The following is a 27,647-nucleotide window of genomic DNA, read 5'->3' as shown; positions in this document are numbered from 1 at the left end:
CCCTCACTATATATTGCCTTTTATTCCTGTAAGTCTAATGATTATCCTCTGATGATGACACCAGGCAGGTTGTCAAAAGCTTAGGAATAAAAACTGTTAAGATAAGTGACTAATTTTCTCGCTTTGTGGATCTCTAGCTACAAACATGCAAACAGTATCACAGACCTTTGCTCACACACACACATATACATACATATATATATATATATACACACACATATACATACATATATTATATATATACATATTATATATATATATACACACACACATATACATACATACATACATACACACATAGGGCAACTGACACACGCATCATGAAGTCCCAAAACACTCACAAATACTCCTTCAGGCATCTTTACAATCTCCTGTGTTTCTGTGCAAATCTGTGACCCAAACGTGACAATATATACAGTATATATTGTGATGGATGGCCATGCCCTTACCCGGCCAGGATGCCTCGATAGTGGAAGGACGAGATCCTGGAAGTGCTGCTGGAAGGAGCTCATTGGGCACCTGGAGTCCTTCTGGGTGTCCTATAAGAAGTAGCTGCCACTACTTGGAGAGCCAGAGCCGGGAGGACGTGGACAAAGCTTGCCGGAGAGGGAGTGGAGGTGGAAGGACTAAATGAGAGAAGAAGAGAAGAAAAGGACTGAGACGTGTATTGTGGTGTGTTATATTGTGCTGTGCTCTGTAGAGCATGTCTCCCCACTGTAAATAAAGTGTACTGTGTGCTGCACTTCTGTCTCTGCCTGCCTGTGTCGGATTATGGTGGCTGTACACTCCCCAGTGGTCCACAAAATATATATATTACATAAGTTATATGTAGCCCGTCTACTCCAACTGTGTGTAGAAAGGGGCCCTGATTTCTTTACTCTAATGTCTGATTTGTTAGGATTCTACTTACTTTAATATTTTACGTCTCGGGTTACACTGAACAAAACATTATTAATTAATTCTATCAATACACTGGTTAGATAATAACAAATAATGGTAAAAGAAATTACCTGTTAACATTCGTTCCTAACCCAATAGTTTATTTTACACCAACTTATAATAAACACCAGGAAACTCGGTTATAAAACAATAATGAACTCCCCGTTTAATTATAAGTCAACAAACACAATTAATAAACTGAAAATAATCAGGAACTGTATTACACTATTAATACTAAAATAAAACACATTCAGTCTTGTCACTCTATTTGAAACAAAACATTGCAGGCCTGATTCGTGGCTTGGGAGCATTGAGACCAAAAACTTATCGGTCCTTTCACTCCAACAGGAACAACAAAATAAAATGAAAAAGGTACCTTACTTGGCAATGTTGTTATCAGTCCAACAAATCCTTCTGCCCTCTCTGCCTCTGTCTATGCGCAGGTAGCCGTTGTTTAGTGAATCCAAAAATGTCTCCATCATCCAAATAAGCAAACGTCCACCATTAGCGTGTTGAGCTGAGTTAACTCCTGCCTCTGGTAGTTCGCTCTGTTACTCCCCTCGTTGAATTAACAAGTCGTTCCTCACCAGATAGACCCTGCGAATATCTAATCAAACTTCTTTGTCTATCTCAGCAGTTCGTATCCTGGTAAATTATCTAGTTGATAATTTATCTCTCAAACTTTCTGCTACACCACCTTGGCGTCACGTTCTCTCTTTCTTTCTTCTTCTCTCCCACCTTCTCTCCTACAGCCCTTCCGTTTTTACTACCACTTCTGGTTATCAAAATAAAAGTCTTCATAACTATGGAAACAAACTATTACACTAAAATTACCAGTTTACAACACAACATTTACATTTTTACATTAATTAGTGATTTAAACACATTTCTACCTGGGCTACACCCTCCCCCTTCTAAATGTCTGGTGTCCCCAACAGACTTAACTATTTACTCATAATAATGGGTAAGGTGGCAAACTTATTCACACTTCTAACCCTTCCCAATTTTAATTACAACGCCTCTGTGTATGATAGTAATGGGCTGATCTCGGCCTTTTTGTGGCTCATCATATGTTAACCTAACTACTGGTTTCACTGTTCTTTTGGGACGTGACTCAGTCTCTCTAGGCCTTCTGGAAGCACTAGGACTTTCGGTCTCTTTTATAGCCGGTGCCCCAGTAGTGTCTTGGTCTTCTTCTGACTCTTCTTTACTGGAAAGACTGTCACATTCAGAAGCAGAATCCTGGCTAGGCTCTTGTTCTCTTTCATTTAGGGGTTCTTCCTCAGAACCATTCTCCTCATGGCCCTCATCTGACTGCGAGAGAGTAACCACTACTTCTAAAACAACCGAGGATTCAGCAGAGCTCCTTGGTTTTTGCTCCAAATTCCTTGATCTTGTATAATAGGGTCTGCAAGGTTGACAGTATCCAGAGTCAGAGGATAAGTCTGAATCTTGGAACTCATGTGAGGTTGTCGGAACCTCGGGTATGGTTTGTTTTCTTCTTTTATAAGTCTCAGCTCTGGTGTCTGGCCTGATAGGAGAATCACTATCCACCTCTGTCCTTGAAAGTCGTCCTATTGGGAGAATGTGGTCTCTGTGAATTGTTCTGATGTCTCCTTTTCCCCTTTCAAGTTTAACCCTATAGACAGGAAGGTTGGGCATTTTTCCCATTACAGTGTATGGAACAGAACTCCATCGGGTCTGCAGTTTGTGCTTTCCTTTCAGCCCTAAGTTCCTAATCAAGACTCGGTCACCAATTTCCAGAGACTGGAAGCTAATTCTCTTGTCATAGGCCCTTTTATTTCATTGATGAGTTTTATCAGCTGCCTCAGACGCTAATTGGAAAGCCCTCTGCAAGTCTTCCTTCAACTTTGCAACATACACTGAGTGACTATCTCCCTTTCCACCGGAAGATGTGCCAAAACACACATCTACAGGAAGTCTGGCCTCTCTACCAAACATCAAGAAGTAGGGTGAATACCCTGTGGCATCACATCTTGTACTATTGTAGGCATGGACCAAAGAGCCCACATGTTGACTCCATTGTCGTTTCTTTTCTTTACACAAAGTCCCTAACAAGTTCCATTGAATCTTTCCGGCTGGGGATCTCCCTGCGGGTGGTAAGGAGCAGTCCGTGACTTCCGAATCCCCATCATCTTTAAGAGATCTTTGATTACATGACTTTCAAAATCTCGCCCCTGATCAGAATGGATTCTAGCAGGCAGGCCATAATGCACAAAGTACTTGTCAACTAGGATTTTTGCCACAGTATGGGCTTTCTGATTCTTTGTAGGGAAAGCCTGGGCATAGAGTGTGAAGTGATCAGTGACCACTAAAACATTTCCCAGGCCCCTGGAGTCAGGTTCTATTGAGAGAAAGTCAATACATACAAGGTCCATTGGCCCAGTACTGGTGATCTGATGTAAAGGAGCTGCTTTTTGACAAGGGGACTTGCGAAGAATACATTGTCCACAGTTCTTAACATGCTGCTCTGCATCTTTTGATATTCTGGGCCAGAAAAATCTACTCCTCAACAAGTCAGTGGTTCGGTCAATGCCAAGGTGTCCTAAATCATCATGCAATGACTTTAGCACAGTTTCACGAAACTCCTTTGGTAAAACAAGTTGTATGAATTGTTCACCTGAAGGTCGTTTGCTTCTCCGTTGAAGTAAGCCATCCTTCAGGATCAATTTTTCAGCTTCTCGTTTCAACTGAGCGAGCTCTGGACTATTTGTGGTATCCTCTGGCCAGGTCTGCTGCGGAACTGCTCGGATAGCAGGTCCAATCACAATATCAGCTCTCTGACCCCGTAGGAGTTCTGGTTTTGACATGTGCTCCAGTGACTTCAGCTCCAAACGCATTGGGAATGCATAAATGTCAGGAACACAATCAGAGGACGCTCCCAACTGATCCACATACCTGGGTGGACTGTCTAAAGATTTGAGGATGCAGACCCATTGACAGATGGACTTCACCCCCTCCTGTGGTATGGTCTCCCATTCTGTAATGTCATCACCACCTGGAATGTTTCTAGAGAGAAGCATCTATGTTGTGCTTACCAGGTCGGTACTGTACATGAAAACCATATGTGGATAAGGCAGCAAGCCATCTGTGTCCAACTGCATTTAGTTTTGCTGTTGTCAGCACGTAGGTCAAGTGATTTTTGTCCGTACGTACTGTGAATTTAGCCCCATACAGGTAATCATGGAATTTGTCCACAATAGCCCACTTGAGAGACAGGAACTCAAGCTGGTGTATCGGATAGTTCTTTTCAGATTGGCTCAGCTTCCTACTGGTAAATGCCACAGGTCTTAATCCCTCAGGGTGTTCCTGGTAGAGAACAGCTCCAATTCCCTTTAAGCTAGCATCCACATGTAGGATGTAGGGCTTGTCAGGATCAGCAAATGCCGGCACAGGTGTATGGGTCAGACAATAGATGATCTCATGGAATGCATCAGTACAAGACTGGTCCCATCTGTCGCCAAAGGGCTCTGACTCTCTCAGGTAGCTCTTGGTAGGATCTTTGTTATGCTTCCGGCTCCTTTGTGTTGGGGCATAACCTTTTGTTAGTTCAGTTAGTGGCCAGACAATAGAAGCATAGTTGGCTATGAACCTTCTGTAATAACCACAAAACCCTAAAAATGATCTCAAGACTTTCAAGTCAGTAGGCTGGGGCCAGGTGGTAACGGCCTCAATCTTTTCTGGATCAGTAGAGGTGCCATCTGCTGACACAATGTGTCCAAGATACTTCACCTTGGACTGACAAAACTGACACTTATCTAAGGAGATCTTCAGACCAGCCTCTTCAAGTCGGTCAAGGATTTTGAGAAGTCTCTCCTCATGTTCTTCCAAAGTCTTTCCGAAAACTATTAAATCATCAAGATACACAAGAACTTGGAGCAGGTTCATGTCACCAACTGTTTTTTCCGTTAATCTTTGGAAAGTAGCAGGGGCTCCAGTTATTCCCTGGGGCATACGTTCAAACTGGAAAAACCCCAGGGGGCAGATGAATGCGGTCTTCTCCTTGTCTTCCTCAGCCATAGCTATTTGATAATATCCACTCCTCAAGTCAAGGACAGAGAACTACTTGCTTCCAGACAAGGAATCCAATGCATCATCAATGCAAGGTGTAGTATACTGATCAGGCACTGTTCGGCTGTTCAGTAGTCTATAATCAATGTACATCCTTATTGCCCCATTTTTCTTTCTGACAATCACTATTGATGAAGCATAGGGGCTACGAGATTCTTTAATAAAGCCAGCACACAGGAGCTCCTGGAGATGCTTTCTCACATCATCAATTTCTGCAGGAGTGAGGTTGCAAGGACGCTTTCTAAACGGTCTGGGCTCAGATAGTCAAATAGTATGCTGCTACCCCTCTAGCTAATCCCACATCCCAGTCAGTCAGGGAGAAAACGTTGAGTCTTTGGGACAGCTTCTCCTTCAACCTGTCTTTCCACTCCTCTGAAACAGGTGAGTCTCCAAAATTAATCCAGCTGACGTCAAAACTTGCAGATGGTGTCTTTTCAGCAGGGACAGCAGCGACACTTTCAGTGAGATACATATGTCCCATGACTGTTCCCATTGGTATGATCGCCTCCCTAATTGACTGGTTCTGAATCAAAATTCGGAAACTGTTAACATTCACTTCATGGGTGGGCACGACCATGGACTGCAATAACACGCTGGCGGGAAGTGGAGCTAAGGAGGATGAATCAACCATCAGTATTTCTTTCCCTAATGGATGATTAAAATCAACTTTACAGACAATTGGCTGGTCCTCATCCGGGTGAATAGTCAGAGGTCCGAGGCCTTGCCAAGTAACAACACCAACTTTGTCATCTTCATCACAGGTGAGTGAGACAGGGTCAGTAACAGCAATCTCATCCATGCAGTCAGCCTGTATTCCTAGAGTTTATGTAATATCAAATCCATGGTCTCTGCACTGCTTTACTAAACTCTTGACATGACTGGTATTCGTGCCAACAATAACAGGGGTCTGGTCCGCAGTCCTAGGACTGGGGCAAATGAGTGCAAGAGCAGTTACAGTTTTACAAGTACCAATAACTTCAGCTGGGTACTCAAGGTCCACTACAATGTAACCACGGTAGGGATAACTATCCTGTGATTCACTCAAACCCCAAATAGCCAGTCCAGACACAGGACGTATTGGAACATCACACAGGTGTTATTGATACCATGCCTCAAAGATGATGGTAACCTGGGAGCCACTGTCAAACAGTGCATCACAGGAATGACCGTTAACTTTTAACTGTACTATACTAGGTGGACCAATCAAACCATCAGGTATTCCTGCCTGTTCTGGTGTGATTACAAAACTTCTTTTAACTGTGCAGTGTTTTTCAACCCTTAGTCCTAGGCTGACTTTCCCTAGACGGTTTCAGGGCATGAATTAGTCTTTTAATGACTTTGCTCTGATTCTCTTGATTATTGCACTTATTTGCAAAATGTCCATTTTCCCCACACCAGTAGCAGAATTGCTTTTCAACTAGTCTGGAGATTCTGGTGGGAGAGCTGACTACTGTAGGGGAAACTTCTACTGCTGCCACCGTAGTTGGGTTGGCTGAACTATCTACTGGTGTCATTTTCTTATTTAATTGGATCTGTAGTCTCTTTACTTGTTTCTGTAAAGTGCAGAGCTCACCTACGTGTGTATCGGCTGGAAATATACTATCTGAGCACTCCTTCTGAGTTTCAGCGGATGAAATTGCAACAGATGTAACTATAGTCTTGAACTCCTTAAGTTCCGCTTTTAAGCTTTGAATCTCTGCTTGTTTTAAATCAGTTGTATGTTTTGGCTGTACCGGATGCACAAAAGCACTGAGTTTCCTCCCGGAAGCCTCATATTCCTCTTCAGTGCGTATTTCACTCAAGAGTTGTAGAAAGGTGGGTGGCTCAGTCTTTCTCTCTCTTAAACACAACTGAATTAGCATTAGGTCAGCGGCAACTGCACCTCTCAATAACTGCTCCAAACGTGCTCTATCCATATTAGCATGGGGAAGGCCACCTCTCTGAACAACCTTAGAGAGAGACCGTTCTAATCGTCTGCATCAGTCTAAAAGCAAAATACAGATCATCCCCTGATTCTGCTGTCCCAAAGGCACTTTCAAGAGCTTCTAAGTACTTTGTAGGGTTAGCATCAGGATCACTGGTTCATACAGCCTTCGCTATTTCTAGTGCTGGGCCTTTTAAACTCTCCATTACATGGCACTTTTTCTCCTTAACCATATATTCACTCTTCTCCACCATAAGCCATGCTTGCTCAAGCCAGTGGTCAAACTGCTCCTCTCCTGCTGGAACAGGCTGTGTTCCTGAGAAGATGCGTAGGTGGTGATATCCACCTTCAGACGAGGGTCTATTGGTCTTTTCTAAGAGGTCACCAAATGCCTGTATCACGGAGTCAGCTGAGCTAGTGGACTTCTGTGCACCTGGCAGTAGAGCTTTAATGTCCTCCATAGTTTTCCCCTCAGCCTGCATTAGCAACTTTAATTTGGTATTAAAGTTTTCATCTGTAGCTGGGGCTCTATCTATGATAACTAATGACCATGCCTCTCCACCCTCAGGCAGATGCACCTCAGGTGGGACACTTTCGGCAGTTAGGGCATTTTTGCATTCACACAAGACCATGAGGCTGTTTAGTTCCATATTGAAAATCCCTCCCCTAACACGTAGTCTGCCCAAGCACTTAATAGTCCCAAGAGTCTCTTCAATATGTGCTATTTCCACGTCTTTAGGGACAATAACTAACAGTCCATGAGCCTCACTCAATCCTTTACCCCTGCACCATTTCTTTAACTCAGAAACTAACTCAGTTTTCTCAGATATTGCTTAGCAGATTTTTTTTTTTTTTTTTCAAAACAAAACCAAAAAAAAAAACACTCACTGGTTACCCAAGACACAATCCCAGTGGTGCCTCCATTTTATGTAGCCCGTCTACTCCAACTGTGTGTAGAAAGGGGCCCCAAGTTCTTTAATCTAATATCTGATTTGTTAGGATTCTACTTACTTTAATATTTTACGTCTCGGGTTACATTGAACAAAACATTATTAATTAATTCTATCAATACACTGGTTAGATAATAACAAATAATGGTAAAAGAAATTACCTGTTAACATTCGTTCCTAACCCAATAGTTTATTTTACACCAACTTATAATAAACACCAGGAAACTCGGTTATAAAACAATAATGAACTCCCCATTTAATTATAAGTCAACAAACACAATTAATAAACTGAAAATAATCAGGAACTGTATTACACTATTAATACTAAAATAAAACACATTCAGTCTTGTCACTTTATTTGAAACAAAACATTGCAGGCCTGATTCGTGGCTTGGGAGCGTTGAGACCAAAAACTTATCGGTCCTTTCACTCCAACAGGAGCAACAAAATAAAATGAAAAAGGTACCTTACTTGGCAATGTTGTTATCAGTCCAACAAATCCTTCTGACCTCTCTGCCTCTGTCTATGTGCAGGTAGCCGCTATTTAGTGAATCCAAAAAGGTCTCCATCATCCAAATAAGCAAACGTCCACCATTAGCGTGTTGAGCTGAGTTAACTCCTGCCTCTGGTAGTTCGCTCTGTTACTCCCCTCATTGAATTAACAAGTCGTTCCTCACCAGATAGACCCTGCGAATATCTAATCGAACTTCTTCATCTATCTCAGCAGTTCGTATCCTGGTAAATTATCTGGTTGATAATTTATCTCTCAAACTTTCTGCTACACCACCTTGGCGTCACGTTCTCTCTTTCTTTCTTCTTCTCTCCCACCTTCTCTCCTACAGCCCTTCTGTTTTTACTACCACGTCCGGTTATCAAAATAAAAGTCTTCATAACTACGTAAACAAACTATTACACTAAAATTATCAGTTTACAACACAACATTTACATTTTTACATTAATTAGTGATTTAAACACATTTCTACCTGGGCTACATATATATTATATATTACATAATGGTAAAATATGGTTCTCACATTATTTCAATGGCATATAAGTGTTTTTTCTGTGTGCAGAATTCATTTTCTAACATTACCCAGTATATTAAGTCCATTAAGCGTGCTCACAATGTGCTCTAATTTAGTATACAACTTTGTTGCCCTTCCCTGACTCCCAGAAGTCCACTGCAACTGCACTTAATCTTAGTCTTGGACCACTGCTAGTCCTCAACTCTGAGGCTCACTGCAACAGTTAGTCGGACATCATACATTATCTTTGTGTGTATACAAGCAATATCACATTTCAATATCAGATTTATTTATATAGCACATTTAAAAACATCAATAGCTGGCCAAAGTGCTGTAGAACCAAGAATAATACAGTAAAAAGACAATAAGAAATAGGACAATAAAATAGATAAATGCAGCTCTTAAAATTATAATGAATCAAAAGCCAAAGAATAGTAATGTGCCTTAAGAAGTGATTTAAAAATGGGCAAAGTAGAGACCAGTCTAACATGAAGTGGTAACCCATTCCAGAGTATTATGGGGGCTACAACTGCAAAGGCACAATCTCCCCTACATTACAGTCCACATTTACGGACAACCAGAAGCAACTGATCAGTAGACCTGCGTGATCTTGATGGAATCAAGGTTATTATAGTTAACAAAAACTAAAATCAAAACTGAAACTATTATTAAAAAAACATTTTTATAAACTGAAGTAAAATAATTAACAAAACCAAAATGAAAAACTAAAGCTGAATGAAACTATTAAAGTAGCTGGAAAGACTAACTGAAATAAAATAATAAAATACTAAAAATAATTTTAGTTTTTGTTTTTGAATGAATGCTCTTGCCATTAGTCATTACCCTTGTAACTTTTAACTCTTGAACAGAAAGTCACCCACCATGAGCCACCGGCATATGTTCATCCAGTGAACGGCGGCTGGTGATGGAGGGCAGGTGTTCACATAGCATTTGCAGTGACAGAGCGAGCTGATTATGGGCACGTAAAGCATGTGAGATAGAAAGCAATTTACTGGGCCACCTTTCTTTGCACTTGTTGTATATGAAGATGTAATTCAAACACCTGAAATCAAAATGTGCTAGTCAACAAAAACTTTACCATATGGACAGAAAAATCACAAGTGAGTAACGTTTCAGTTTACTTCTCAGGTACCTGCTTTTTGTTGACAATAACCAGACCATAATTAATAAAACTATAACTGAAACCAATAGATATAAAAATAAAATAGAAATGTCTTTGTGAAATAAAAACTAAATTTAAACTAAAAATACAAACTAAACTGAATTTCCAAATAAGGTCAGAAAAAAAAAACTAAATAAAAACTAATATAAAAAGGCAAAAATATAATAACCTTGGACGGAATATATAATTGTAAAAGGTTGGAAAGGTAAGAAAGAGCTTGGCCATTTAGTGCTTTATAAGCAAACAATTTAATTTTAAAATCAATCCTAATATAAGCACGGAGCCACAGCAGGGAGGCCAACACAGGAAACATGTGCTCTTGCTCAAGTGTTCTTGATAAAAGACGTGCTGCAGCACCAACTGTAAACGTGAGACTGATACCAACCTAAAGTGCATTACAGTAGTTGAGTCAGGACAAAATAAAACCATGAATAACCCATTCCAAATCATGACATGACAAGAAGGGCTTAACTTTAGGTAAAAGCATCAGTTGAATGAAACTAGTGTTAATTACAAAGTTTATCTTTTTATCAAGTTTAAAATCACTATCCATTATTACAGCCAGGTTTTTTGCAATTAATTTTTCATAAGGTTTTAGGGAGTCCAGAAGATGTGCACCACTGATAACACTTGGCCCAATCATCAGAGGCCTCATGTATAAACAGTGCGTACACACAAAAATGTTGTGTAAGAAAGTTTCCACATTCAAATCGCGATGTATAAAACCTAAACTTGGTGTAAAGCTACACACATTTCCATGGTAGCTCATACCCTGACGCGGCTTTATAAATACACTGAAATTAACTGCTTATTGTTTATTAGTTTAAGTCATCTGATTGTAATTAACCTGTAACAATATAATGGTCCACAGAATGGTCAAACTATTCCAAATACCATAGCTTCTTTAGTGTTGTTCCTCTCACTGCGCCTTCTTCTTCTTCTTCTTACAGCTGCTCCCGTTAGCGGTTGCCACAGCAGATCATCTTTTTCCATATTACTCTTACTGCACCACTCAGAGTATTTATATCACTGTATCTGAGTGGGGAATCACAGATCACCAGCAGCTGATCAGAAATAGAATTATCGGTATATAGCATCAAGCACACGCTGCCTCAGCCATGCTGCCTATTGAACTGCTCTCATACGATAAACACTTCACAGCCTTTCCTGTACGGACTTTGCGGTTCAGAAACAGTTTCATCCCAAAAACTCTAAACACACTCAATCGGTCCATCAAGTGCTCCTTGTAGAACTGTTTGTACTTATTAGTACAATCACCTCAGGGTAAACTTGCATTACAGTTGTAGTATTGCACAACCTGAGCCACTTTATTAACCATTTGCAGGATGACGATATCATTTTTAAGATGAAATGCAGCAAAATATGTTTATTATATTATACAGATAAAACTTTAACTTAATTTAAATAATCTATATTTTTAATAAATAAACATGTGAGTACACGGTGCTGCAGCGCTAGCGACAATCTGGCGCTCCGTTCATGGATTGTTCCTGCCTCGCGCTGTATTCTTGCTGGTGCTGGCGCGACACTGGATGGATAGAATAATTAAACATGTACTACGAATATATTTCGATGTTCCTTGAAAGTTTTGAAGAATCTCGTTCTAAGCTTATAGATGGCTTCATGTCTATTACAGAGCTGATTGTGTGGCGATTGGGTATTTGGAGAAAGAAAAGTAAGAACAGGACTTGGGGGTCAGGACGTTTGAAAGAGACAGTACTGCTGTAATAAATTATTTCATCGAAGGTCGCGCACGGCGCAGCAAGCATCTTGAGTGAGATATGAACAATCACTGCGTCACCGTGTTCCCATGTTTAATAACATGCTTTAACTCCTATCATCATGAAAATGATATCACGTATACATCTCAGTATTTTAGTTATTCAGAGAGCAGTAATATCTCGAATGTAATGCATTCTGTGTCCTGTCAGAGGAAGAGAAAGCCCGTTTAAGAAGCAGGTAGTGATTAACACACATAGAACACATTGAAGATCAAATAGAAAACAAAGCATTTAACCTGCTACTTTAGTTATGATGGGATTTGAGAAACTAGTAAATTAAATGATTTTAAGATGAAGTTTATGATGTTCTACTTTAATGACAAAATAAACTACGTGATTAAAGTGGAAATTTCGAGGTTAAAGTTGACATTTCGTACTTTTTTCCCACCGTGTGCCTATTTTTTTTGTCTGTACCCTAATAAGCTTTCATATGACACTCAGATGGTGGGCTACGACTCAGCTTTTCATGGCGAGTTTGATATCTGACAACTTCTTTTTTTATTTCAGGCACAGTACGACTTTGTAAACTTGAGCTTTCGAGTTTCTCCGACACACTACTGTATGTCATTCAATCAACTTCCTTTTGTTGTTTATACCACTGTTTAAAGCAACAAATAGTACATGTTTCTTTGCCTCCACTTGGTATTCGCTGAAATTCTTCTAACAGCTTTGTTCTTGTTAAATTTTTTAAAATTTAAGGCCATCCAAGCTTTAACATCCTCTAGGCAGTAGAACAGAAGTTTGAAAGAGATTGCATTACTGTGCTTTAAGGGTAAATAAATCTGTGTATCTTCTGCATAGCAATGAAACAAGATGCCATAACTTCTAAAAATGGACTCTAAAGGAAGCAATACAGAGAAAAAATAGTGGTCCAAGAACAGAAGCCTGGAGAACTCCACAAGTAAGAGGCGCTGAGGAGGAGACAACATCAGCAAAGCTAACAGAAAAACTTCTGACAGACAAGTAAGACCTAAACCACTCTAAAGCACTACCTTTAATGTCTACCGAGTGCTCCAGGCCATGATGGAGGATGCTGTGGTTGGTCTGTAGTATCAAAAGCAGCTGTCAGATCTGTGTGTGTGTTCATCCGTCGAATCGACAAGGACCATCTAGTCATCTGGTTAAGGGTGGGGTGGATCAGGGTGGGTGCATAGATGGCTTGCTAGTCCGATGCGTGCTCGGAATAGTCTCTGGCAATGCGGACAGGGAATGGTTGTGGCAGACGGCAGTCTAATGCTATTTTTTCTGGCTTGTCTGCGTTGTTCAGCTGCTGCGGTCCTGCTGATTTCATAAGATTGAGCACCCTTCTTGACAGCTGATCTCCATTTGGTTCTGTCCTGAGCTGTCTGTTCCCATTTAGTAGGATTGATGTTAAAGACTTTCAGGGCTGCTTTGAGTGTGTCTTTATAGCGCTTACATTGACCTCCTTGGGAGCGCTTGCCTTGCGTGAGTTCACCGAAGAACAGCTTTTTAGGAAGATGATTGTCACCCATACGGGCTACGTGTCCTGCCCATCGGAGTTGAGACTGCATCAAGGTGGTAAAGATGCTGGGTAAGTCCGCTCTGGCAAGAACCTCCGTGTCAGGCACTTTGTCTTGCCACTTGATGCTGAGAAGCTGTCTGAGGCAGGTTGTGTGAAAGTGGTTTAATTTCTTGGCGTGACGCTGGTATACTGTCCACATTTCACATCCGTAGAGCAATGTAGAGAGGACTGCTGCGCGATACACCTTGGTCTTGGTTTCTTGTCTGATACCTCTCCTGTCCCACATGGTGCTGCGGAGTCTGCCAAATGTTGCACTCGCTTTTGCCAGTCTGACATTCGTTTTGTCGTCCATGACGACAGTTCTGGAAAGGGTGCTGCCCAAGTAGGTGAATTTGTCCACCACGTTTAGACTCTGCCCGCTGATGGTGATGGTGGGTTCCACGTAGGGCTTCCTGGGGGCTGGTTGATACATCACTTCAGTTTTCTTTATGTTAATTGTGAGACCAAAGTTGTTGCAGGCCTTGACAAAGATATCAACGCTGTGCTGCATGTCGGCTTCTGAGGCAGCATTGAGGGTGCAGTCATCCGCAAACAGAAGCTCGTTGATGATGTTACATTCGACCTTGGTTTTCGCTTGAAGCCTCCTAAGGTTAAAAACTGATCCATCGGTACGGAAACGGATTGGCAAGCCCGTAGTGAAGTCCTTGAACGCGTCAGACAGCATTGCAGAATACATGATACTGAAGAGTGTGGGGGCCAAGACATAGCCTTGCTTCACGCCGTTTGTGACAGGGAATGCTTGAGATGACTGACCATTGTCCTGGTTTCGGGCAAGCATGCCATCATACAACTGTCGAATGATAGCAGTGAACTTGTCTGGGCATCTGTACTTCTTCATGATTTTCCACAGTCCATCTCTGCTGACCATGTCGAAAGCCTTGGTCAGGTCAATAAATGTAGAATATAGGTCCGTATTTTGTTCCTGGCATTTCTCTTGGAGCTGCCTTGTAGCAAACACCATGTCAGTAGTCCCATGTTCTTTGCGGAAACCGCACTGACTCTCGGGTAGGAGACCTTGCTCAAGATGTGCATTCAGGCGGTTCAGTAGGACTCGATTTTTTCCTTGTCTGTGATGAGTGTAGAGCCGTCTGCACTGAGGACAGGGGAAGAGCCTGAGGTGGTAGGGCCATAGATTTCTCTCAGGCTTCTGTACAAGTTCTTCATGTCTTTCCTGTCTGCAAAGCCCTGAATCTCATCAGCTTTTGCACTCAGCCAGGAGTCTTGCATCCGGCGCAGTTGCAGCTGGACGTTGCTGCGGATGCTTCTCAGTGCGACTTTCTTTGTTATTGATGTTGGGTCATCATGTAGCGCCCTGTATGCCCGGCATTTTTGCTGAAGTAGCAGTTGGATCGCTGTATTGTTTTCATCAAACCAGTCCTTGTGTTTCCTGGTAGAGGGTCCGAGGCGCTCAGCGGCTGTGCTATACACTGTCTCACGAAGTGTAGTCCACACCGTCTCCGCGTCCTGGTTGTCCAGTGTGATGGAAACAAGGCATTCATCCAGGGTGTCAACAAAGATCTGTCTGACATCGGGGATCTTCAGCTTGCTGATGTTAAGGCATTTCGGAGCTTTAGTGGCTTGAGATCTTCTCTTAGGTTGGATGTGGATTTTCACCTTTGAGACGATGAGGCAGTGATCCGTCCAGCATTCTGCTCTGCACATGGCCTTAGTCACCTTCACATCCTGTCGGTCCTTGTTTCTGACAATGATGTAGTCGATTAGATGCCAGTGTTTTGAGCGGGGGTGCATCCAGGATGTCTTGTTGCGTGTGGGGAGGTTGAAGACTGTGTTTGTTATTAGAAGGCCATGTTTAACACAGATCTGAAGGAGCAGCAGGCCGTTGCTGTTGCACTTTCCAACCCCATGCCTTCCCAGGGGATGTTGTCAAGTCTAGGAGAATGATGAGTTTGTCAGCAGTAGGAGTGGAGGAGATGACAGTGTTCAGGTCTTCGTAAAACTTGTCTATGGTCTCTTCTGGGTTTGTCATGGTGGGTGCATACGCGCTGACAATGGTGGCAGACTTCGTTCCATGGATGAGGGGGAGTTTCATCGTCATGAGGCGATCATTGATTCCTTTCAGGGAACTAGAGAGTTTGCTCGCAAGAGAGGTTTTGATAGCAAAGCCAACTCCAGCTTCTCGCCTTGAGTCAGGGTCATGTCCGCTCCAGTAGAATGAGTAGCCAGCAAGCCTTTCTGTAAGTTCTCCTTCACCGGAGAGTCTGGTTTCACTGAGGGCGGCGATGTCTATGTTATATCTGGCACGTTCGTGGGCAATGAGTGCCGTGCATTGTTGGGGTCGGTCTGTGTTATCCCTGTCAAGCAGGGTGCGGATGTTCCATGTGGCAAGTTTTAGTGAAATAGATTTTGTTTTTGAATTTCGACCACATAGTTGAGTCCTCGCCGACCGCGGCTAGCCGGTCAGGGTGGAAAGGAGCAGGCAATGTTTGGAGCACCTTTTCTAGCCCCTTCCTCAGCATGGAGGTGAGCAGTGCTGTCCTAAATAGGACTGCTCAGACACTCAGGTGGCTGCCGAACTCCACTTCTGCTCTGGTAAGTGAAGAGCGACCCTATGGCCTGAGTCGCCTGTGTGCAGGCTTGCGGCTACAACTCCCAGTGCACCACACCTGTCGCTTCGTTGCTTACCCGTCGCCACAGGGCTTGAAAGATGGTGTGAGATTGATGACTGATGACTTGCGCAACTGACTTTGTTTATAGTGAGGAAGAGTGGCGCAGCGTCGACCTCACTCTCTCATCTGGGACCACCTATGTCCAGTGGCAAGACCAAGTCATGACAACCGGAGATGGGTATGGATGCAGTGGATGACCAAGATGTTCTGCGTGCCTCATCTTGCTCTGTGCATTCCACAGTGCATTGCTGTAATTGCCTTCACCTCCATTGGACCTAGATGGTCTCTTCCGCAGGTTCCGCCGACATCCAGACTTCGCATGCATAGGTAGACAGACCTAGTTCACTGAGGGTTTGGGCCCATCGGCTAACCTCACCTGGTTTAGCTGGCCAGTGGAAGCCGTTGTCCGGGGTATGGCCGCTGTTGCATGCTAACATCTGCGAGGAGCCACAGGTGAGAGCTGAGTGACAGGTGAGGACCAAAGCGGACGAACTGCTCCTGGGAGCACCACATGTTCCCCCATCTGAGGTACTACCTCTTCCTGTACACTCCAAAGTGCAATTTCAGTGCTATGAAGGGCTTTAAAACTAGACTGGAATCCCTCAAGAATGCCATGTACTGTATGTCTAAATAAGATTTCAGCTGAATAAGTACAACTCTCTCCAAGATATTTAACAAAACTGGAAGTTTGGAAATTGGCCTAAAATTGGAAAGAACTGAGGTGTCCAAATGTGCTTTTTTGATGCGTGGTTGCACTACTGCCTGCTTTAACTTTCTGGGTACAACAGCGGAGGTGAGACTGCTGTTGATGATCATTTGGGTATTTGGTCCAACAGTGTCAACAATCTCTTTAACAAGATGAGGAGGAATAACATCTGTGGAACAGGCTGAAGGTCTCAAATGACCAATAAGGGGCACAGGCTCACACTGGTTTAAAGGCGCAGAGCAAGTGACAGTGATGGATAACTCTTAAGAAGAAGGAGGTTAAATGAGTGCTTTAATGTTTGTAACCTTTTCAACAAAAAAAGGAGAACATTTTAACAGGTTTTTTGGGAATACATCAAGACAAGCAGATTGAGGAGTATTAAGAGCAGCGCTGATAGTACTAAACAGAGCACAAGGTTTATGGCAGGTTATCAAAATAATATCAGAGAAATATTTTGCCTTTACAGCTTTGACAGTTTCTGGTGCTTACGCCAGCTAGTCCTCAGAATGTCAAAAGGCACCTGTAACTTGTCTGAATTGCACTTGTGTTCAAATCTCCTGTATTCACGTCTGACAGCATGAGTGGTGTCATGTAGCCATGGGTTCAGTTTTAAATTTAGAACACATAATTTTAGATGAGGCAACTGGTGGAGTAAAACAGAGATTAACCCCTCAGTATTAAAACAAGATGAAGACTCTGAATGAAGCCTTGTGACATTTTTAAAGGAAGCACAAAACTACACAGGAGTGGAGAGTTAAATATACAATGATAGCAGCGAGCTGAAGCGTGTAATTCAGAAGCTTGACAGGTAAATGATACTTCAGATAAAATAGGCATGTGGTCAGAAAAGAATTCATCACAAAGTTCAGTGTTAAACACAGGTAGGACACATGATAACACAAGATCTAACATGTGCCCATGCTCTCACAGACTGAACAATGAATAAAAGAGTCAATATGGTTTAAAAAGTCTTTAACTAACAGTTTAGTAGGGCAACAGACATGAATATTAAATTAGGACTTTATCATATTGCTGTTTAATCCCAGCTAATAAATCAGAGAAATCACTGATAGAACCCTTATCGTATTTAGGTGGACGCAATATCACGGCACACAAAACAGGATCAATTCAATCCATCTCAAACATATTCAGCTCAAAGCAGGAATAAAAGTTTGATGACAATTTCTTACAATTAAAACGTTTCTTAAAAGGAGTTGCTCTCCCTCCTTATCCAGTAGTTCTCGGTGAGTTTAAATAAGTACATTTCTGTGGTAAACGTTCTGAAAACACATTCAATTCAGCAACGTTCAATCAGATTTCAGTCACACACAAAAAGTCCAGTTTGCAAGAAGTAAAACAATCATTAAGAATAACCGTCTTGCACTTAGTTATCCAGGATTTACTAAGACTATCCTGGCTGTAGCAGAGCTGTTCCCCGCCAGGGTTACCTGAAACAGATGCTTAAGGGTTAGATATTTAGATTGAGGTAAGCGAAAGAGAAGAACCTTAATCTCCTCAGCCACCAGAAGGAGCTCCATCGTAAGAGATCCTATATATTTGAACTTAAACAGTTTGCTGTTTTGTATTTTGCACAAATAAATGTAAACCGTTAATCACTGCGGCCTATTGGGTGCCATGGAACCCTCCTGTCACCCTTTGCAATAAAACAATTTAAGACGAATAAACTTCTGCACGATAAAATAAGGCAGAGATAGCAGGGCCTGATTGGCTTCCCATATATGCTGATGAACTCCACTGTTATTTTTAAATGGTGTCTTTATCAGTTTTAAGTCCACATGTAACTCAAATATTATGTTATTTGTATGGTTTGGATGAACTCATTTTCCAATTCTGCAATGTGCAGAATATGCAGGAAGCACAGCACATAAGTACAGTCTGTCAGCTTCACTACTCATTGCTCGTCTGTTACATTCACATCTGCTGATATAAAAAGCTGGTCGACCAGAATATCAGTGCACCACTCCTGAAGACTCCCACATGGGACCAGTTCAGACTCAGGGACTGACCTTAACCTGAGGAACATGGGAGTAGTCATAGGAAACACAAGGAGGACACACAAGCTGCACTTAGAAATCCACTTGTGCAGGATTTAAAACAAGAAAGTGGTCCATGAGGTAGCACAGATAACCACAATGCCCCAGTGCATTGTGAAAATAAAATCAAATCATTTGAAAACTAATCCTAATATCAAATAATCATTAAGAAGGTTACGTTTATTTTGAGATGACAAAGTCTTATCAATCAATATCTCTGTGTTTCACAGTACTGTGGAGTTGAAACTAAAAATACTGAAGAAGTTATTCTGTGTTGTGTTCAGAGGTCAGATGTCAACTCTGAGATCACTTCAGCCAGTGACTGTCCCCGATTGTAACATCGTAGGAATAAAAAATACAAAACATACAGAATGGCACACTTCAGCTATAAAGTCTTTCATTAGGATCCCTCAAAATAATCAGACTTTGCAAAAATCAAAAAATAGCAAACATGAGAAAGAGCTAATAAACCTGAAAAACATCTTAAAAACTTGACAGGAAGCACAGCTGTTATGTCCTCATTCTGGGACTGCAGAAGAAAATGTCAAGTCAAAGATCATTTGTAAATCGCATTTAAAACAGGGGTTGGCACATTCATAGCATCTGCTGCCTCATAGTAAGGGGACCAGGATTCATGTCACAGGTCATCCCAGCATGGAATCTGCATGTTCTCCCCATGTCTGTGTGGTTTTCCTCCAGATGCTCTGGTTTCCTCCCACCATCCAAAAACATAGAAATTAGATGGATTGGCAATACTAAATTGGCCCTAGAGTCTAGTTGGGGAAAGTGTGTGTGTGTATTCACCCTGTAATGGACTGGCCCCCTGTCCTGGGTGTGTTCCTGCCTTGCAGCCTGTGCTTGCTGAGATAGGCTCCAGCACCGCCTCGCGACCCTGTTCAGGACTAAATGGGTTAGAAAATGACTGAATGACTGACATTTAAATCAGCCCAAACTGAACCAAGGTGCTGTACAAGATAAGCTAAAAAGAACAATTTATGTATATATATATATATATATATATATATATATATATATATATATATACAGTATATGTGTATGTATTGTCACGCACAAGCGTTTAGGGAGCAGCTTAAAGACCCGATGAGCAGCGCAAAATCGCATGTCAGGGGACAACAGCAGTGTACTAAATCCTCTCTCTTTGTTTCGACAGGAAAGATGAGAAAACGCCACCATGAATTCACCCGATAACCCTAACCAGCAGACCAAGCCACTTCCGGGTTCCTTCCTTCCCTCTGGTCCCCCAAAGATGATGTCACCACATCCCATCTACCTCAGTGACTCCTTTCCCAGCATTTCCTTTCCATTTCCATCCCCACAGCATAAAATGCCCACCAATCATTATACCATTGTCTGTACTTGAACTTTCATGTCTGATCAGTATTTTCAAGCACCAATTCTGCAGTATAAATGTAGTTGTTTGTGCTTTCTTTACAGTATACACGTAACAAAATCATCATCATGACAAACCATACATAAAAGATATACTCATGATACCCACTCGTAATCATGAAGATACATGAACTAACATATACAAACAAAATATTTAACATCTGACAGGGTCAAAGGTCAGCAAAAAATAGTCTTTAATGATGACCTAAAAGTAACTAATGCTGTGGTAGACCTGATATAATAAGTTAAGCTATTCCAAAAAGAGGCAGTGATCACCACTAAGAGCATCGGGCTAGTAGATTGTGGTGCTCTCATTGGTGTATAAATGTGAAGGAGGTCTGAGAGGTAAGAGGGGGCCAATTTAAAATCAGTTCTGTACTGCCAATGCAACGAGGTCAGTATTGGTGAGATGTGGTCAATAGGCGAGCAGCAGCATTCTGGACTTGTTGATCAACACCTTCATACATGCGATAGTCCCAATGTGATGTTATAAAAGCATGGATGGTCTTTTCAAAATCACTAAAGGGAAGAAATGCCTTTGTCTTGGCTAAAAGTCTCAGCTGGAAAAAAAATGACACTTAACCACAGAAATCATTGTTCAGTTTATAACCACTGGTGGGAAAAAAGGAATCCACTTCACCTTTCCCCTCACAAAGGTGTTCTGTGAACTGCCACTGTGTTGAGCTAAAGCACTGCAGACTGAGAAGTTCATCTCACTGATGTCGGTCTGTGTGTCCAGTGGATATGTGTGTCCTTCTGATTTGTGACATTATCAGTGTATTCAGTGACATTGGGTATGTCATCTGCACACACATTTCAATTGAGCACCTCTAGGCTGCAGTCTGAGGCACAGTTAAGTGTCATATTTGTTTCTCTTAGCTGTCATGTTACTCGTTTCCCATTTTAAAACAAACAAAACTAGGACGACATGACATGTGACGGACACCAGTTGGGTAACTGTGCTCATGCAATAAATGGTCAGGTCAAGTGACTGCTGACCCCTCACTTCTAGACAGGTCCTATACATGAATACGGAGGAGTACAGCGGTGCAGCGGCACCTCTCTCAGGCTGACAAACTAAGTGTGAGTGTTTTATGTGTGTGGCCTCCATTTGCAGGCCTCTGCTCTAACATGTCGTCTGGTTTTCATCTTCTTTGTCTTTTACTCCGATGTGTTTTTATGTTGTTTTCATTACAAGCTCATTAATCTCAATTCAGCTTAGATGACAAACTCAAGTTCACTTTTCACTTACCTGCTTTCACTTCATTCTTCAGTTTTCTTCCATCACAGATTTTGTTTTTCGAAATTCATGAATGAGCAGATCTTTGTGTGTCTGTCGATGTTCCATCAGTGGGTTTATCAAACACATCCAGTCGTCGTAAAGTCAGATCTTCACAGCTCACGCGCGGAGATTGCTATGCTCGGCCGTCTTTGTTTTTTCTTTTACTTTAACTTGGCATCCATCCAGGAGGAACACACCTGAGTCTTAAAGAGACAGAAGATGATGGAAATAAACAAAAAGAAGAAACTCAAATAAATGTCTAACGGTGAGCAAACCTTTTATCTTCTGAGAAGTACAAATCCTCCCACCAGGAGATAGAAGGACATGTCATAGACAGAAGCTCTAGACGAGCAGGTGAGGAGTCACAGTGGGTGAGGACTGCTGATGACCACAGAGGTTTATGTTATTTAAGGTGCTTTATCAGGATTAATTTACAGTAAGTAGGTCCAGGCAGGTTTGACTCATCATTTTAATAAAATCTAAACATTTACCGGTAATTTGAATTTCCACTTGTGTAAAGTGTATATGATCTAATTTAATTTAATGTATTGTAAGTGACCCATATAAATAAGAACAGGAGGACTCACAGCGGGCGGCACAGTGGCGCGGTGGGTAGCGCTGCTGCCTCGCAGTTGGGAGACCTGGGGACCTGGGTTCACTTCCTGGGTCCTCCCTGTGTGGAGTTTGCATGTTCTCCCCGTATCTGCGTGGGTTTCCTCCAGGTGCTCCGGTTTCCTCCCACAGTCCAAAGACATGCAGGTTAGGTGGATTGGCGATTCTAAATTGGCCTTAGTGTGTGCTTGGTGTGTTTGTGTGTGTCCTGCGATGGGTTGGCACCCTGCCCAGGATTGGTTCCTGCCCTCTGTTGGTTGGGATTGGCTCCAGCAGACCCCCGTGACCCTGTGTTCAGATTCAGCGGGTTGGATAATGGATGGATGGACTCACAGCTGTTGGGGTTTTTTCAAGTTTATTGTTCAGATTCAGTTTTGTACAAATGGTTCCCAATTGTTAGTTCCACTATTCTGGTTTATGAAGTACACCTCTAGATCATTAAACACGCATCACAGCCCTATAGCTTTCCTATCTCAACTACTTTATGTACCTTTCCACTTCACTTATCACCTTTAGTCTCCTCATTCCTAACACACTTCACCCCACACTTTTGCCCCTCTTAAACTTCACCTCTGTTACTCACCACCTAGGAGGTCTGCCCGCCCCTTAAATTAGCAACCTCTCCATCACTGAGGGCGTCAGTGATAGTGGAGGGGACTGCAAGAGATTTGAATTAAAGCTGAGCTCAGAGGGCGCTGGAGAATGCTGAACGCTGCTCTCAGAGAGCGGAGGTGTTTGTAGATTCTGCCAGTTATGGTACAGAGCTAGATTTTCTGATCTGTCCAACACTTACATTAAAATACCCAGGGGACTGGGACCTGGAAATAAAGTATGAACTTCTCAGTTAAAGAGCTCTGTATGCATCCTACGTTTCTTCGATAAACTGAAATCTAAAATGACACTTAATGCGATTGGTCAACCCGGAGGAAGCTCTTTGAGAAACTGATTCATTTTGTAAAGGGTTATCGTCTAAAAAACGAAATGCATACGCTCTTTAAAATAACAAGCCCCACTTCCAAAGCCTGCCGTTGTTCAAACAAAATGCATATTCTCTTTAAACAAGCAATCAACACACGCACACACATGATCTCACATACGCACACACACACACACACACACACACACACGCACGCGCATGCACAGCTCATGCAGTTAAACCCTGCACATTCTATTCCACGTTGCACCTTTTCATGCACAATTCATTCCGATAGAAGCGTGTCCATATAAAAATTCTATTTTACGGTAGCTAGACAGACTCTTGCCCTAAATAGGCACATTGTAAACTTAGAGCATTTTTTTAAAAAAAGGTTCTTACCTGCTTCCGCATAATGAATCGGAGACTCTACAGGTATATAGACCTCTAAAAAGAAAATGAAAGGATTCAACCGTCCGTTTTTAAAACAAACTTTATCACTGTACCTTTGCCATTATACAACCATAATTATACTCAAATATTCACTCACACATGACCCATCATCAAACCCTTTCATGAATGGCACAGACAGATATAAAATGTCCTTATAAAAAGGCTACAACTGATCATGCACGCTTACACATGCCCACGCTCCCTCGCGCAAACATGCCCACGCGCAAACATGCCCAAACTTCATGTGAATATTTAAACATTTATTATTTTTTAAAAAGAGCCTTACCATTTTCCGAGTCTGCTCGGATGTACAGTTCTAAGAAAAAAAAAAAATATATATAAGGATTGAGCCAATCACTAAGGTTTCACCCCACAGTTTTTTAAAACATACTCGTTTAACGTGTATAAGAATCATGAATAGGGTTTACCATGATCCTGGGACACGCAGTTCTCTGCAGAATAGTCTGCATGAATGATAATTATATTTCATTTAGTCCTAGCCATAAATACTAGAAATCATTAAGAATTTTGTGAAAATGCATCGTCACGGCTGAAATTCATCTTGTCCTTCTGAATGGCGAGCAGAGAAAAGAGCACGTGTTCCCGAAGCAACTCAATTTATAGAGAAAAGAGCGGTATTTTGGAAGGGTTTATGGTGATTTGTGATAGCAAATGTGTGACAATCATTTTAACTGGACATCCGTGTAATGTCCGTTGTCCGGGTTCACATCCGTGCCTTTGGCCAGACGCCTAAAAGTCCAGTATTTTTTTAAAAGTCACCTTTGTAAGCCGTTGATTTCTTTTAGCATCTGTATGTCACAAGGTAAGGCCATTTTTCACACTGACCCCCGAATGATCTGACATGGGTTTAAAGATCATGATCCGGCCTGATCCAGGGGACCCAACAGTTTCCTCTGAGCTGTGAATCGCTCCCAAAGGTTTTGGTTTTGCCAAAGAGTGTTTTAAAACACATTTCTCTATCCCCAGAAGTCTGATCTGTTTAAGGCAATCTAACTTGGATGGAATAGGGCTTTTTTAAGATATACAAAATATACATCCGAGGCTTGATTTTTTATACGTCTCAAACGTTCTTTAAAAGGGCCCTGTTGCATATTATTTAACTGTGTGTGTGTGTGTGATTTTTACAGGGCTTATATCGAACTAGTTATCTTGTGTTTTACACGTTATCATTAAAGCCTTTTACCTCTCGTGGGGGATTACGCACAGCTGCTGACAAGCATGCTCGCGCAGAACACAGCAGTTGGGTTGGGGAGGGGGGCTGTCAGTTTCACGGCCTGTGGCGGGCACTGGCTGGATCTAACGGTGCTCCGGGGCTCATACAGTTTGCAACTTCCAGCTATAGACACGTGCCTGCTCGCTGGGGCGCGCAGAGCCTGTCAGCTTTTTAGAGCCACATGTACTCTGCTGTGTAGAGAGATCCGGCACATTGGTTTCTGCGGGAAACCTGCTTCACCGCTGAGGCACTGGTCATTTCGGACACAGGCTGCCTTCTCTGCTCTCATTCGTCAACTGTGAACTAACTAGTGCTGCGGCACCGTGTTCTCACATGTTTAATTATTAACAATACAGATTATTTAAATGAAGTTAAAGTTTTATCTGTATAATATAATCATCTTAAAAATGATATCGTCATCATACACACTTTATAAAGTGGCGCAGGTTGTTCAATATTATAACTGTAGTGCAAGTTTACAGTGGGGTAATTGTACTTATAAGTACAAACAGTTCTACAAGGAGCACTTGATGGACTGATTGAGTGTGTTTATAGTTCTTGGTGTGAAACTGTTTCTGAACCGCAAGGTCCGTACAGGAAAGGCTTGGAAGCGTTTTTCCGTGGCTGAGGTAGTGTGTGCTTGATGCTGTATACCGATAATTCACTTTCCGATCAGCTGCTGCTGTGATTCCCCACTCAGATACAGTGATATAAATACTCCGAGTGGTGCAGTGAGAGTAATATGGAAAAAGATGATCCACTGTGGCAACCCTTAACGGGAGCAGCTGAAAGAAGAAGAAGATGCAGTGAGCGTAACAACGCTAAAGCAGTTATGGTATTTGGAATACTATGGCTATTCCCTGGACCATTATGTTGCTGCAGGTTAATTAAAATCAGATGCATTACACTAATAAACAATATGCAGTTAGTTTCAGTGTATTTATAAAGCCGCGTCAGGAATGTGGGTCTAAGAAAGAAAGGATGAGCACACAGGAACAGTAGCACTGCTTTGACGCTGCGTGCCGCCAGTCTGCAAAACCGAGTGGAGAAATTGCGTACGCCAGGGTATGAGGTACCGTGGAAATGTGCGTGGCTTTACGCCAAGTTTAGGTTTTAAACATTGCGATTTGAGCGTGGAAACGTTCGTACGCAACATTTCTGTGCATACGCATTGCTTATACATGAGGCCCCAGGTCCATTCCTTGGGCCTAGGGTTAGAATGAGGTAGAAGTCTACTTAATGGACAGTGCCTTTCTTAGGATATGACATGTTCCAAGAATTGTGATATTCTGCAATTTTTGTATTTTGATGTTACCTGTTGGGTATATTTCTCCATTCCTTTCTTTATAAGTCAGAGGGCTCCTATCGCTATTAGCATTGTTGTGGTTTTCAATCCCCACAACTTTTTCAATTTTAATTTCAAGGTCTTTATATTTTGACAGTTTTTCAGTTACTTTTACAGAGATGTTTCTTCTTCTCGATGAGTAGGCAGCTTTTATTTTTTTTTGTTCTTAATGACAATGTCTGGTCTGTTGGCATTTATCTCACAATATCTCTGTAATGGCATGTCTTACAGGACTGTGATGTTATCTTTTGCTGTCACTATTTGGGGCTCATGCTCATACAATTTTCCTTTTCTTTTAATGTTGAATTCTTTGCAAATGTTCGAGTGTAAGTATGTGGTGGCCTTATTGTGTCTATGAAGGTATTCAGTTCTGGTCAGTTCAAGACATCCAGCCACGGTATGGTCAATGGTTTTCTGGAATCAACCACATATTCTGCACGCTGGGCCTGTGCCATCTTTGAAGATTTTGCTCCAGTAATAGTTGGTCTTGATGACCTGGAGCCTCATGCATAACGCGGTGCATAGAATTTACACTAAAACATGACATGCAGACAAAAGTGGAAATGTGTGTATGCAGAAAAAAATCCAAAGCATAAATCTGTGTGAATGCTAACTTCCACGTTCTTCCACTCAATAAATCCCGGTCAGTGTGAAATGTAACGCACGTGTACATGCCTGCCGCCCCACCCCGACTCCTCCCAGAATTACACCCCTTTGAATATGAAAAGCAATATAAATAGCCCCTTACCTTCAGTATTTCAAGAAAAGACAATGGCGAAAGGACAGGCAAAAAAAAAACTTCAGTGAATGCAAAATGAAGGTCCTGCTGAGTGAAGTAGAGGCAAGGAAAAATGTATTATCTGGTAGCTTAGGCAGTGGAATCTATACTAATAAAAGGCAAAGCCCTCACTGACTCACTGACTGACTGACTGACTGACTCACTCACTCATCACTAATTCTCCAACTTCCTGTGTAGGTAGAAGTCTGAAATTTGGCAGGCTCATTCCTTACAGCTTACTTACAAAAGTTAGGCAGGTTTTATTTCGAAATTCTACGCGTAATGGTCATAACTGGAACCTGTTTGACTGACTCACTCATCACTAATTCTCCAACTTCCCGTGTAGGTAGAAGTCTGAAATTTGGCAGGCTCATTCCTTACAGCTTACTTACAAAAGTTAGGCAGTTTTTATTTCGAAATTCTACGCGTAATGGTCATAACTGGAACCTGTTTGACTGACTCATTCATCACTAATTCTCCAACTTCCCGTGTAGGTAGAAGGCTGAAATTAGGCAGGCTCATTCCTTACAGCTTACTTACAAAAGTTAGGCAGGTTTCATTTCGAAATTCTACATGTAATGGTCATAACTGGAACCTGTTTTTTGTCCATATACTCTAATGGAGGAGGCAGAGTCACGTATCGCGTCATCACGTATTACGCCTCCTACGTAATCACGTGAACTGAAAACGAGGAAGAGATTTACAGCACAAGTCAAACGCGGGAACAAAGGTAAATGACGTTAATTGTTGACTGTCTTTTAATACTGTGTACTTG

At 42.0% G+C, this 27,647-nt stretch overlaps 2 protein-coding genes across 2 annotated transcripts in view; one reads left to right on the top strand and one right to left on the bottom strand.

Annotated features, from left to right (window-relative positions):
* LOC114643530 (protein NLRC5-like) overlaps positions 1-21,683 on the bottom strand; it is a 1,801,805-nt gene extending 1,780,122 nt beyond the window's left edge. Inside the window, exons 1-2 of the mRNA XM_051925774.1 lie at positions 21,508-21,683; positions 450-626 (exon numbers count right to left, since the gene is read on the bottom strand). The gene's annotated coding sequence lies outside the window, so the exon portion shown is untranslated. The remainder of the gene's footprint in view (positions 1-449; positions 627-21,507) is intronic.
* The window catches only part of LOC114643526 (NACHT, LRR and PYD domains-containing protein 3-like), a 2,412,635-nt gene that overhangs the window by 642,589 nt on the left and 1,742,399 nt on the right, over positions 1-27,647 (top strand). The window lies entirely within an intron of this gene.

The sequence above is a fragment of the Erpetoichthys calabaricus genome, chromosome 4 (genome assembly GCF_900747795.2).
Source record: "Erpetoichthys calabaricus chromosome 4, fErpCal1.3, whole genome shotgun sequence".
Classification (NCBI taxonomy): Eukaryota; Metazoa; Chordata; class Cladistia; order Polypteriformes; family Polypteridae; genus Erpetoichthys; species Erpetoichthys calabaricus.
Note: the sequence above shows the minus strand (reverse complement) of the source record. Positions and strands in the feature narration are given on the sequence as shown.